The sequence below is a fragment of the Myotis daubentonii genome, chromosome 6 (genome assembly GCF_963259705.1).
Source record: "Myotis daubentonii chromosome 6, mMyoDau2.1, whole genome shotgun sequence".
NCBI lineage: Eukaryota > Metazoa > Chordata > Mammalia > Chiroptera > Vespertilionidae > Myotis > Myotis daubentonii.
The window spans coordinates 83,109,927-83,122,002 of NC_081845.1; the positions used below are offsets into that span (position 1 = coordinate 83,109,927).

At 42.0% G+C, this 12,076-nt stretch overlaps 1 protein-coding gene across 4 annotated transcripts in view; it reads left to right on the forward strand.

Annotated features, from left to right (window-relative positions):
• Nucleotides 1-12,076, forward strand: part of RCAN2 (regulator of calcineurin 2) — a 254,053-nt gene that overhangs the window by 43,718 nt on the left and 198,259 nt on the right. The window lies entirely within an intron of this gene.

Sequence of the window (12,076 nt, forward strand, 5' to 3'; positions counted from 1 at the left end):
AAAGGCCTGTTCTATGACTGGCTAACTTTGGAGGTACTGATGACAAGGTGGTAGATGAGACTGTGTTGAATCAAATCTTGTCCTCTGCGACTCACAGGTCTCTCTAACAAAACAAGTGGTGTTAGGAACAGTGATTGCAGGCGATATCCCTTGGGCTAGAAAACAGATGTCATAAAAAAAAGAAATTATCAAATTATCTTCCCCTATTATGCCAACAACATAATTCACCTTTCTCTAAACAGCACAAGCTCTGTTTCATCCCTATCTCTCCTGAAGTTGGATGAATATTCTAAAAATAGCTTTCATCCAAGAACTGCAGCAGTTATAAGAAAGGTAATTTTGTGTTGGCCCTCTGAATCCTGCTCATTGATTCCACAGAGGATGGAATTATTATGCGTGTGTTATAAGAATGTGAATGAAAGTGGTTAACTCCTTGATTTGAAATGATTGGAGAATGAGGTTGTCTGTGTACAAGCATTTTCCAGAAAATGAAGTTTCCCACTTGAAGAGACAAACTTGATTTAGTGTAAGTATTCTTGGAAATCAGAGTAAAGATTCTGTTGGAGATCTTCCATTTCAGAATTTTCTGACTTTTTAAGTGTGTTGTGTAAGTAGATCAAACGATCAAACCTTCCCTTGTGGACATGGATTTTTAATTGTAAATATCCACTATTATCCTATGTTATAAAACATGGCTGACATTTTGGGAAAGAAAGGCCTTTTTTCTAAAACCGAAGTATGTGGCTCTGTGTGAGGTTAAGGGTAGGATTTATGATTTTACTCTTTCAAAAACAGTTTTTGCCAATTGCTGAAGTCCAAACTCTGTTGTCTGAAAACAATTACCTATGGTATTTTTCCCCGTGGATTTTATGAGTTTTGTAAGCAATTCTGATAGCCCAGAGGATTAGGAATTATTTCAAGCTATTTAAAGATAGTTTTTATAATGCTATTATTTTGGAGTTGAACGATTGAAAAAAATGGACTAAAAATAGCTTGAAATCCAAGCACTTAGATGTGATTAGAACCTCTAGAGCTGTCATCACTGGATTATTTGAAGTCAGAAAATAGCACAGAAACTGAGAATTTTACTCTTGGATTATACCCAGGTTATAACACAGATTGTAATTTACTCAGAGCAAGCAATTTCCCCTGAAATCTACCTGACGCTAACTATGAAACAAGGTTCCATGTTTTCTCATTTTATCAGCTACTCACTTGAATATCAACAATTAGAAGGATTTTCTTTAGAGGTTGAATGGGGATTTTGATTCTTTCCTGATTAACTATTTCCCAGTAGATTAAAACAACAACAACAATAACAACACCTCGGAAGGAGCTAATCTCATTCAGGAGTGCTGCTCAAGAAAGGCTGATCAGGGACCAGAACTGGTTATGTGGAAAGCCCGAGGCTTGGGCAGAGTTCATGGCAATGTGCCGAGATCTATTTTGATATTCTAATCTGTTATTGAATCATGGGTTACAAAATATTCTCATTTATTTTGAATACAAAGTTGGTACTTTTCATCTTGACAGATAATATTTGGTTTTAAAATAACCTTGATAAAATATTGAGGTGAAATCAACCAGATGTATATATGTAGTTCAGTGGAACGAGGTTCAAATTATTTGAATCACATTTTTAGCCAAGAAGGTGAATTTTATACTTAGCCAATGTCTACATGATTAAACTTATTAAATCAGACAGGAAATGGAGATTTGCTAGGTCCTGGGATATAAAATAATCGGGTACAGATTACATTTTGATTTAATTACATATATACAGTTTAAAGGTGACAAAGCAAGATTATCAGATACCACATGAGTTGACAATAGCCAGGAGGCATGATCCCTGGGATTCTAGGGGAAAAAGTGTTCCTCATTTTCACTGCCACATGTTTGTCTTCAAGTTCCATACTGTCTTCTCTTTACCTCCATTTTCTTTTTTACTGCTTTAATAAAGCTCATTGTCTTATTCACCACTCTCTCAGGAACTTCTTACGACAACTTTCAAAGTTCATGATTCTGAACCATGAAGTCTGATGATAGTTATCTTTCCCAAAGGGTGCACATTTGGGGCGCTGTGCTATACTGGTGGGGAGATATTTTTAGGCAGAGAGGATAAAAAGCAAGAAGCCTTTTTAGCACTTGTTTTTGCCTGTGGGCAAGGCTGGCCATGGTGATTGGCTAAAATATTTGGCTTTGAAAAGGTGCCTGGGAGTATATCAGGGAGATAAGGCAGCAGAAATGATGCTTAGTGTTCATTTCAGAGGACCCGGTGGGTAAGCGGTAACATGTGTAACTTGTTTGGGCAGAATTCTTTTTTCTTGATATTGATGAGCTAGATTTAGCTTGTTTCTTGCCATTCTTATAAAGCATGCATTCTAACTTCCTTAGCAGAATAGGAATGAAAGGTTTTGCTTCTGTAGCCATCTTTCCTCTATTTTCCCACCTGTCTGAGACACTGCTCCTAAGCCCTTTTTCTTTCTGAGGTGACTTGGAAGGTACTGAATTGTACTGCTCTTAATATAGGTAAGAGGATATTATCTTCTGGTTATGTTTGTTCCTGCTTATCAAAGTGACAAAGAGTCTGACATGCCCCTTCCCGCTATCCTATTTAAATTCTAAGTTCTGGCACCTAAGGAACACTTTGAAAACAGCCTTGTGAAGGCCATGGTGTTCACTCCTTTTCTGTGAGATTGTATTTTGATTTGAGGCGTTTGCTAGGCAAGAGCACATACACACTTCAGTGCGGCTTCTTATGGGCCCGATGGTTGAGATTTGTTTATCTAACACAAAGGAGAACCGGAGCTGGAGGAAATGGGCATCTGAAACCTATAAATACAGATTGCTGTATGCATGCTGCAGCTTGAAGCATAAATATTTTTGTGTGAAACACATTTAGAGCTAGGATGCTCACAGCTCGCAGCACCTGAAAGTTGCTAGGGTTCATTTCCCTTTGGCACGCTCACCTGAGTTTGCTTTTCTGCATCCAGTTGGGCTGCAAAAGTCATCTTGAGACAGGTGAGCTGGAGGGGCGTCCTGTGGGCTGCTCTCTATACCAGGGATGGTGAACCTTTTGAGCTCGGCGTGTCAGCATTTTGAAAAACCCTAACTCAACTCTGGTGCCGTGTCACATATAGAAATTTTTTGATATTTGCAGCCATAGTAAAACAAAGACTTATAGTTTTGATATTTATTTTATATATTAAAATGCCATTTCACAAAGAAAAATCAACCTAAAAAATGAGTTCGCATGTCACCTGACACGCGTGTCATAGGTTCACCATCACTGCTCTATACTGAAGGTGGGTAAGGGTCTGCTCGATGGGACTTTGGCACTCACTGATACCCAAAGGAGAACAGCAGAAAAACCACCATTAGGCAAATTCAGTTTAAAAAAGAGAAGCCTAAACATTGACTTTATAACGGCTTCCAAAAATATGAATTCAATGATAATAATGGCAGTAGCAAACACTTATATAGCATGTAGCAAGGTGCCAGATGCTCTTCCAAATGCTTTATGGCCACAGCCCTTTAACAGCCATGAAAGCCCTAGGACGGTGGTATCTTTTGGCCTCTCTACCTCCCGGGAACATGGCAGGGTTGTGGTCCCTGGACCCCTCTGGCTAGTTCTACACAATGTGTAAGTAGAAATGACCTCTGTAACTTTCAGGCCAAGCATTTCATTACCAGTGTTTGACCCTGAAGGATGTTCTTTTCATTCCACTAGGGCAACTGGCATTGTGCCAGGTAGTGCCAGCTCTGCCTGCTCAGGCAGCTTGGGTCATGCAGTAAGGAATGGATTACACAGAGAGTCCTGACCAACCTATGACAAACTTGTAATGTGACAAGGAAAAAATTGCTTTGTCACTTTAAGGCACTGGGATGTGGGGGTTTGTTGTTGGAGTATTACTTAAGTCTTAGTCCATCTACATTGATATAGTAAGTATCCCATTTTTCAGATGAGGACACTGAGTCACAGAGAGGCTGCCCATGGTCCCACAGCTAGTAGCAGCACAGCAGGGATTCAAACCTCAGTTGCTAAGTGACAGAGTCTGTGCTCTTAAACATCACAACTGTGCCTCTTAATATGTAAATATTTAATGAAACCTGGCATGATACTTAGCTTTGGAGATGCGGTGGTGAACCAGATAGCATAAATTCATTGAGTTTAGAGGCTACCAAAAGAGAATGATTCAAAATAAGGAAATAAACATAATGCATGCTCACAGTGATGCTAAATCCAAGGACATATATTTTCAACTATAGTCACAGCCTTACACACACACACACACACACACACACACACACACACACACACACACACACGTGCACATGCACAAATATGCACAAGGTTTTGTTGTCGTTTTTTTTGGTAGGTTTTGCTTTGTTTTCTCAACAAGGAGTCATTTCTGCCAGCCATTAAAGAATATATCCTACCAGAATGAGCATAAGAGACCCAGCTCTGTTGGTCTCCTGGGCTTTGTGCTTCTCATAAGTGGATCATCTCCATGCATTGTGAATGGCTGTGACGACCCTACTGTTCAAAGGTGTGGCCACTAAATATATCAGTTCCTTCTTCTTGAGCTGAACTGAGGAGGCACTGGTCTGGTCTCACGCTGGCAGCATTTCCTACAGGGTTTTCAAAGTTAAATCTGATGAGTTGTGATTTTTACTTTAGTCCCCGCATAAGATTTGTCTCCACTTTAGTTTGCAGGGAAATGTGAGTGTGTGCTTTGCACTTCACCACTGCAGGTCCCAACCCTTATCAGCACTGAAAACTGAAAACCTCAGAAAACCCAGCCTTTCTTCATAACCATTTTGAGAAAGGAAAAACTTACTTGACCTAATTCATTCCAAATCTAACCCGTACTGATGGAAAACTCCTTCTAGTGTGAATATTCATCCATCTCTCTGCAGAAATATTCCTGTCTTAACTGTGGCGGCTGCCTCAGACCTTGCAGGGCATCACCCGATATGAGCATATGTACATATTCCATTTCCAAATCCCCAAATTCTGAATCCCTAACATGTCAGGCCTCACGAGTTTTAGACAGCAGGTAGTAGAATATATAAAAATGCACCCACACTCCATGTTCCAAAAGGAGAATGGACGCATCACCAGTCTGGAATGGCTACGGCGTCAAGAAGCACAATGAAATGCATTTTCCTGTAATGAGCAGCTTGAATCTATTGGAAACGTAGGACAATTTGGAGCCAGGATGAGCACTGTGCATGGGTACTGCCTGTGTGGCCTTCCCGAGCCATGGGCAGTCTCCTCCTTCAAGTGCCTACAATTTAAAACCTCTGGCCTTGGCCTTTGTCACTGCTCTTGCTGCCCATCCTCTCACCATTTTCCTGACCAATGGGGTGGTCTGAGTCCAGGGGAGACCCTCCTGCAGCCAGGGAGACAGTGACTGCTCCAGGCACAGGTTTCTCTTCACTCCAGAGAGTGTCTATTGCAAAATATTTTGCTTCTCTTCATTTGCATCTTTTCTTTCCAGACTCCAATGTCTTAAAGTAATGAAATACAAAATTGTATTCTTCTTTTTTCCCCCCCTTGTATTTCCAGCACCTTGCACTGGGCCTGACACACAGTAGGTACTCAGCCAATGTTGAACTGAATCTCCACTTAAATGGTGACTAAGACACAAAGGGTGAATTTGCCAGGATCATTGATTAATTAAATAGAGAGATAACAAGGAGCAGAGGAGGCCTCTTGACTTTTAGGTCAAGTTCATTACCCTTTGTACCTCACCATCTCTCAATTCTACTGTAGAAAACAGGGACTAGAAATGAATTTGACTATCCATCAGCATGGACTTTCCAGTAAAGGGATGTAAAGCAGACAGAACTCAGGTGACTCAATAGCAAGGCTCATGCTAAATGTAAATGCATTGAGTCCAAATCACTCTTATAGTTAAGACACAATACTCATATGAAGAAATCTGTTTTATATGTCAGTTTTTTTACATGGTATTTCATTCTTTTAGAGGTGACTGACCTATTTAGTAAACCCAGGGAGTAAAAACAATTGACAACATTGCCAATCCAGTTAAAAAAACAAAACAAAACACCACATATTTTTTTCTATAACTACTCTTTAAAAAGAAAGAGATGAGAAAAAGTAAAAGAAAAGGCAGCAAAGAACACTGAAATCCAGGGCTTTGGGAAACCTTAGAAAACTGTTATGGGCATGATTTAAGCTGGCTGAAAAATTCATGCTAAGGATATGCTGCAAAGGATGAACAGCAGACAATAATTCACTGTAGCTTGTGTCACTGAATATAGGTTAAAAAGACTAAAATGAACTATTGTGACTTGAGGGTGGGGACACGATCATCAAACATTCATTTTAAATATTAAAGCAGGTAGCAGATAAATTAGACACCAGAATATTCAAGGAATACTTAGAAGTTTGTTTCACTAGTGCTTTTCATTCTCTCTGGGTAGAAGTGACATTTACGGCTGGGGTTGGTGTTTTACAGAATGCTTAAATTATAAAAAGACAGTGCAGGTCCTGGTGCTCAGTTGGTCTTGTTTTCCCTTTCCTCTGGACGATGACTGTCCATAATTAGTCTCTGCTAATCACTTGGGGACACCTGCCAGACGAGAGGCCCAGCGTGGGGCCCATCTGAGAGCTGCTGGAGGACATTCCCTGGAACCATAACCTTTCTTGAAGTGACTAAAATATTCCAGAGACATATTTAGCGTCTTTCTTCTCCCCAGCACTGAGTGACCCCCTGGGGCTCAAGAGCCTGACAAGCCACTCTGAATGCCCCACTTCACTCCCGGGAAATAACTGAGACCCTGGGAAGAATGAAGCCCGATGCATAGAGAGCTGAGAGTATTTGGTTTCTGTGCCAAAGAGCGGGCGAGCGTATATTCTTGATGGTACCTGGGGGAAAAACGGCTGCCTTGTTTCAGTCAGTCCGGGATGATATGAAAGAGGGACATGGGGCTTTTTTCCCTTCTTGGGAAAATGAAGGGACGTGGAAGCCACTTCCTATGGTTTCCATCAGAGCTGCTGCCAGCCCGCAGAGTGACTGCGAACAGTTAGAAGGTGGCCCCTGGCAGAAGCTGTCCTAGGGTATACTGCCTGGGGCAAGACAGGTGGATCTGAAAAAACAATGCCCTTTCCTCTGGGCTGAAGGGGTGATGAAGCCCTGAGCCATGTGGCTGGCTTGATAGTCAGGGGGCCGCCTGGATTTCACCCTCCACTCTCTTCCTGGGCCAGGAGCCCCGGGGAAGTGCACCCACCATGACAGAGGCCTGGCCATAATCAGATCATTTTCAGTAGCTCAAATGTAAAAGGAGATAAATTCAAGGGTAACTCTGAGTTCTGTTGCCTAAGAACTCTCCTCTTTCAGAGAGTCTCAGAGAGGGAGCCCAGGGGAAGGATGGAGGAAAATAAGCTTAATTATTATTATTTTTGCTCTCACCAGCTGAAATGGCATGGGTCTCACCCTGCCTTACTTGATGTTCTTGATTCTGGTCTCAGTTCAGTCATCCTGGAATTCCTGACCAACTCAGAAATAAACAGAGAAAGTCAGAGAGTTTGGACATGAACTTTAAAACCCCACCAACGTACCCTTCGCAGCAGGCCTGACATGTAGCTCAATGGAGGGGGTCAGTGTGATATAGATGAGCTGAGTGCCAATTCCAGGAACATCGTGTCATAGTTACTTTGTGAGAGCGGGGTTATTAATGCATTGCTTGTATCTCATGATGATTCACTCATTTGTAATATTAAGCAGGCAGTGTTCAACTACACACTTCTACCTTTTAAGCAGAATGGATATATAGAAACAGAACACATGCGGCTGATTGTTTTTTAAGTTTGATCAGTTTCTGGTAACATTTGGTAATGCTGTGTTTTGCTGGGAGCGTTGTCTCTTATATAGCATAACCATCCTTTTAAACATGCACACCTGTCAGTGTGTCAAGGGGGAGTTCCATTGATCAGATACATGACATAATTAAGATTTTTCATCTTGTGCTTTGTTCGAAGCCTCCACTTCCTCCCCTCCAAAAGTGTAGCTATTGTTAACTTTAAATTATTTCACTTGTTATACTGTAAGTACATAGAGCGCACTGCCGTACGTGCCGGTCTAGTCTTACCCTGCAGCTGGATGGGAATAAGTATGTTGAGGGCAGGAGAGCGAGCTTGTCATTCTGGGTCCTGTAAAGTCGAACGCAGTTCGAGGCATCACACGGACACTTCCAGGCGACAGAAGAGCCCAGTGCAAGGGCTTTGGGTTCAGAAGGGATTGTCTCCACCCAGTTGTGTGATCATGGCCAACGCAGCTTCTCTGAACCTCAGTTCCCTCTTTTGTAAAATGGGGTTAGCCACACCTTCCCGATGGGCTTGTTATGTGATTACATGATTCGAAGTGGGTAGAGGAGGTGGCACAGCACTGGATCTTGGTAAACATGGGCTCCCGTCCTCCGTCTCCTTCATCCCCACCACCCCCCACCATCCAAGCACCTCTGTCTGGTTCAGGAAGGAAGGGGCTCTTCTAAAGCAGGTGGGCAAGGACGCACGTGTGTGGGGGAAGCTGGATGAAAGGCTTACCTTAGCCAGCTCTTCGCAGGAACCTAACGAAGTTGTGTTTTTATATCATAACCTTGGGCTTCAGGAAAGTTTAAGTTCAGTCTTGGCCACATGAAAACATGTTGTTAGCTGTCCCCATAGAAAGGTCACATGATCAGAACATAGTGCAAGAAAGCTTAGTTTACCCTGAGAACTGGTATTCTCACTAGCAAAATTATGTAGCTTACTTGATTCCCTCTCCCTCTCCTTCTCCCCCTCCCCCTCCCCCTCCCCCTTCCCCTTCCCTTTCCCCTCCCTCTCCCTCTCCCTCTCCCTCTCCCTCCCCCTCTCCCTCTCCCTCTCCCTCTTGTTTTTTTAGGCTTCCCAAGAGTTCAAATTAAAAACTAATACTCAGTTATAGGCACTCTATTTGTACTCTATTGGTCTTGATATTCTGTTTCTTTTGTAGCAACCTAATTATGTATAAGTGAAATGTAAGAAAAATTTCTGAATTATCTGATCAAAGTTTGTTCATGTTTTTTATGAGAGTGTTAACCAGTTAACTGCCATGCATCCAAAATGGAAACCATCTTTGTGTCTATAGACGCTTATGGCATACAAAGGGTTAGCAATCACTTTCCAGCATACAAGGAGGCTGGCCAAGTGTCACTAAGGGTATACTTTGTTGATGTTTAAAATTCCACTACAAATATAAAAAAAATCACCTGAATTGTTAGATTCTAACATACACCATTCCCCCCCTATAACTCTCATGGTTTAGAAGAATAGTTTTTAAACATCTTCAAGAAAAAAATGTGACTTGGCCAACACAATTACCAACAATATCTTCCACAGCACGTGTGGGAATAGCACATGGTCACATTGCTAATTACATCATAAGTTTGTCTCTTAAATCTGATCTTTATTGGAATATTAATTGGTGAGAAATGAGCACATATAAATCATTTGAGGATATGTGTGTTGGTTTGCTCTTGTAATAAATCGCTCTAATTTTGAACCCTAAAGGCCTAGAGCTGTATTATTTCATGGGAAGTTACTGTAGTCTCAATGCCTGACACTTGAGATTTTATTCTTTCCCCCAAATAGATTCGTTTCCTCCTTGGTATTGTGTTCTGTCCAGTTGCAAAACTTGTGCCAGAAGCCCACTTAAATTTATCACCATGTAGATGAAGTTCAGGGCTGCCCAAGGGGCATAGATGAGGAAAGGAGTTTAGCTTTTCAAATAGCTTCTTTTGAAAGTTTCAGAGAAATGAGTCTTTGGTGTCAAAAATTTGGCACAGATAACTAGCTTCCATGAAATCTGCTTCCTGCAGATAGTCCTGCTCTAAATGTGGGAGTCGGGAGTATGGGGACATCATGATTTAGAAAGAGGAGAAGAAAGTGCATTCCTTTGGTTTCCTGGCCCTGCCTTTGACCTGCTTCCTGTCAACAACTGGGCTCTCCACTCTAGCGCGTTGTCCTTCCCCTAAACAAACATGTCTGAGTTCACATTTCTGTGCAACTAGCATCCCTTTCAAAGAGTCCTCTTCTGGCACCACTGGTAGCACATTCCTTGCATTGTCCTGATCTGTGCAAAGTCTTTACATTTAGGGTGGATTTGATGTTGTGGAAACAAGGAAGTCACTCAGAGTCATGTGTACAGCGCTTCAGGCCGGTAACCAACCCGAGTAAAATTATTTTTATTCAAAAACAGCATCTACAGATATGCCACAATGAGAAAGAGCTACACAATCATAGGAATGCTTTTCCTTTGGAGCTTGGGAACTGACTTTTGGGAATTCCAGAAGTACATGAGGAAGGTATTGCTGCAAGAGGTCACTGTTTTAGAAAAAGAGACCCTTGGATGTAGGTGTAAGACCTAGCATATTAAATAAAATGCAGATTTTTTTATTGTACCAATTTATAATACACCCAGCCTGAATTCTCAAACCTTCATCTCTGACTTTGTCCCTTGCTGAACAGAGCAAGCCATAAGAACAAGGAGATTGGCTGTGTGGTGTGAGCAACTTCCTGTCCCCAAGTATCTCCCACAGTGGTCTAGCACCTTTTGGAAGTCGAAGGCTATTTTCTGATCAATAATTCTCTTTTTCATGAACGTAACCCTAGGAGATATTATATCCTAAAATATACTTAAGATATATCCTAAGATATCCTAAGATATATGATCTACATACCCAGGGAAGGGCAGTGACTCAGATATGCTAGCATGGGGAAAGAGTACTGCATTAACCAATCAATCAATCCAACCATCATTTATTTAACAATTACTGAAAATCTCCCATATCCCAAAGATTGCTCTTGGAACTAGGAATACAAAGGTGAGTGAAGTGCAAGCCCTCATTGAATCTGATAATCATAGCACAAGTTAGGTGACACAAGAGGTTGAGGTGGATGCAGCATATTCCCGGAGCACAGGCATTGGGCACACCTGAGAGGGGTGAGAGGAGGCTCTGGGATATGTCTTTGCTCTTGGTTTTATTTTGTTTTTTAATATATTTTATTGATTTTTTACAGAGAGGAAGGGAGAGGGATAGAGAGTTAGAAACATCGATGAGAGAGAAACACCGATCAGCTGCCTCCTCTGCACACTCCCCACTGGGGATGTGCCTGCAACCAAGGTACATGCCCTTGACCGGAATCGAACCTGGGATCCTTGAGTATGCAGGCTGACACTCTATCCACTGAGCCAAACCGGTTAGGGCTTTGCTCTTTGTTTTGAGTGGTACCCTGCACCTATACAATAGTCTCCAGGTGGACCCATCCGATGCCATGCAAGTGCTGGCTGCGGTGACTTGAGGACAAGAGTTGTCAGGCCTGCCTCTTGTGCAATCAGCATTGTTGTCCTGCCTCACAGAACCTGTTTTGAAAGGACAACGGATGAGCGAGGGTGGCAGAGGGAGAGAACTGACTTTGACTTTGTCAGTGGCTTCTTCTTTAAACCAAGGCACAGTGACAGGCGATGCATAGATGGGACATTCTGTCTGTGACCCACGTGTCCTAATTCTCTCCTGCAGTGTGTGAAATGTTGCTTTCCTCAGAAGGTGAGCTGTGAGCTTGCTTATTTTAAAAACTGCAACCTGTGAGGCGAGAGGGTGTTCTTTGACAACATTACATCATTGAAGCCTCTAGGTGTTGAGTCATCATTATTTTTAGGCAGCTCCATGCTGTTTTTGGTTGTTCTAAGAATAGCCCTTGTGTCTGGACTCTACAGAAAGTCACCTCAGTAAAGACTCTGTCATCACTCCACAGTTGGAATGCTTTCTTCATTTCCAGATTCAGGGCACACTTTTTAGAATTTTACCTCCAAGCATTCTGCCTTGTTAGGTTGTGTGTGACAATGGGATGACTTTGTCAGGAGTGCTCACTTGGATTTGTTCAACCCTGTGTTAAACGCATTCATTGTTGTAAATTCCAACAAGAGCAACAAAATAAAAAGCCCTCCCTCTTCAAGGGCTTCTGATTGTCTGTACTTGTTGCCCACTTGGTTTGTGGCTGCCTTAATCAGCGATTTTACCCAATTTT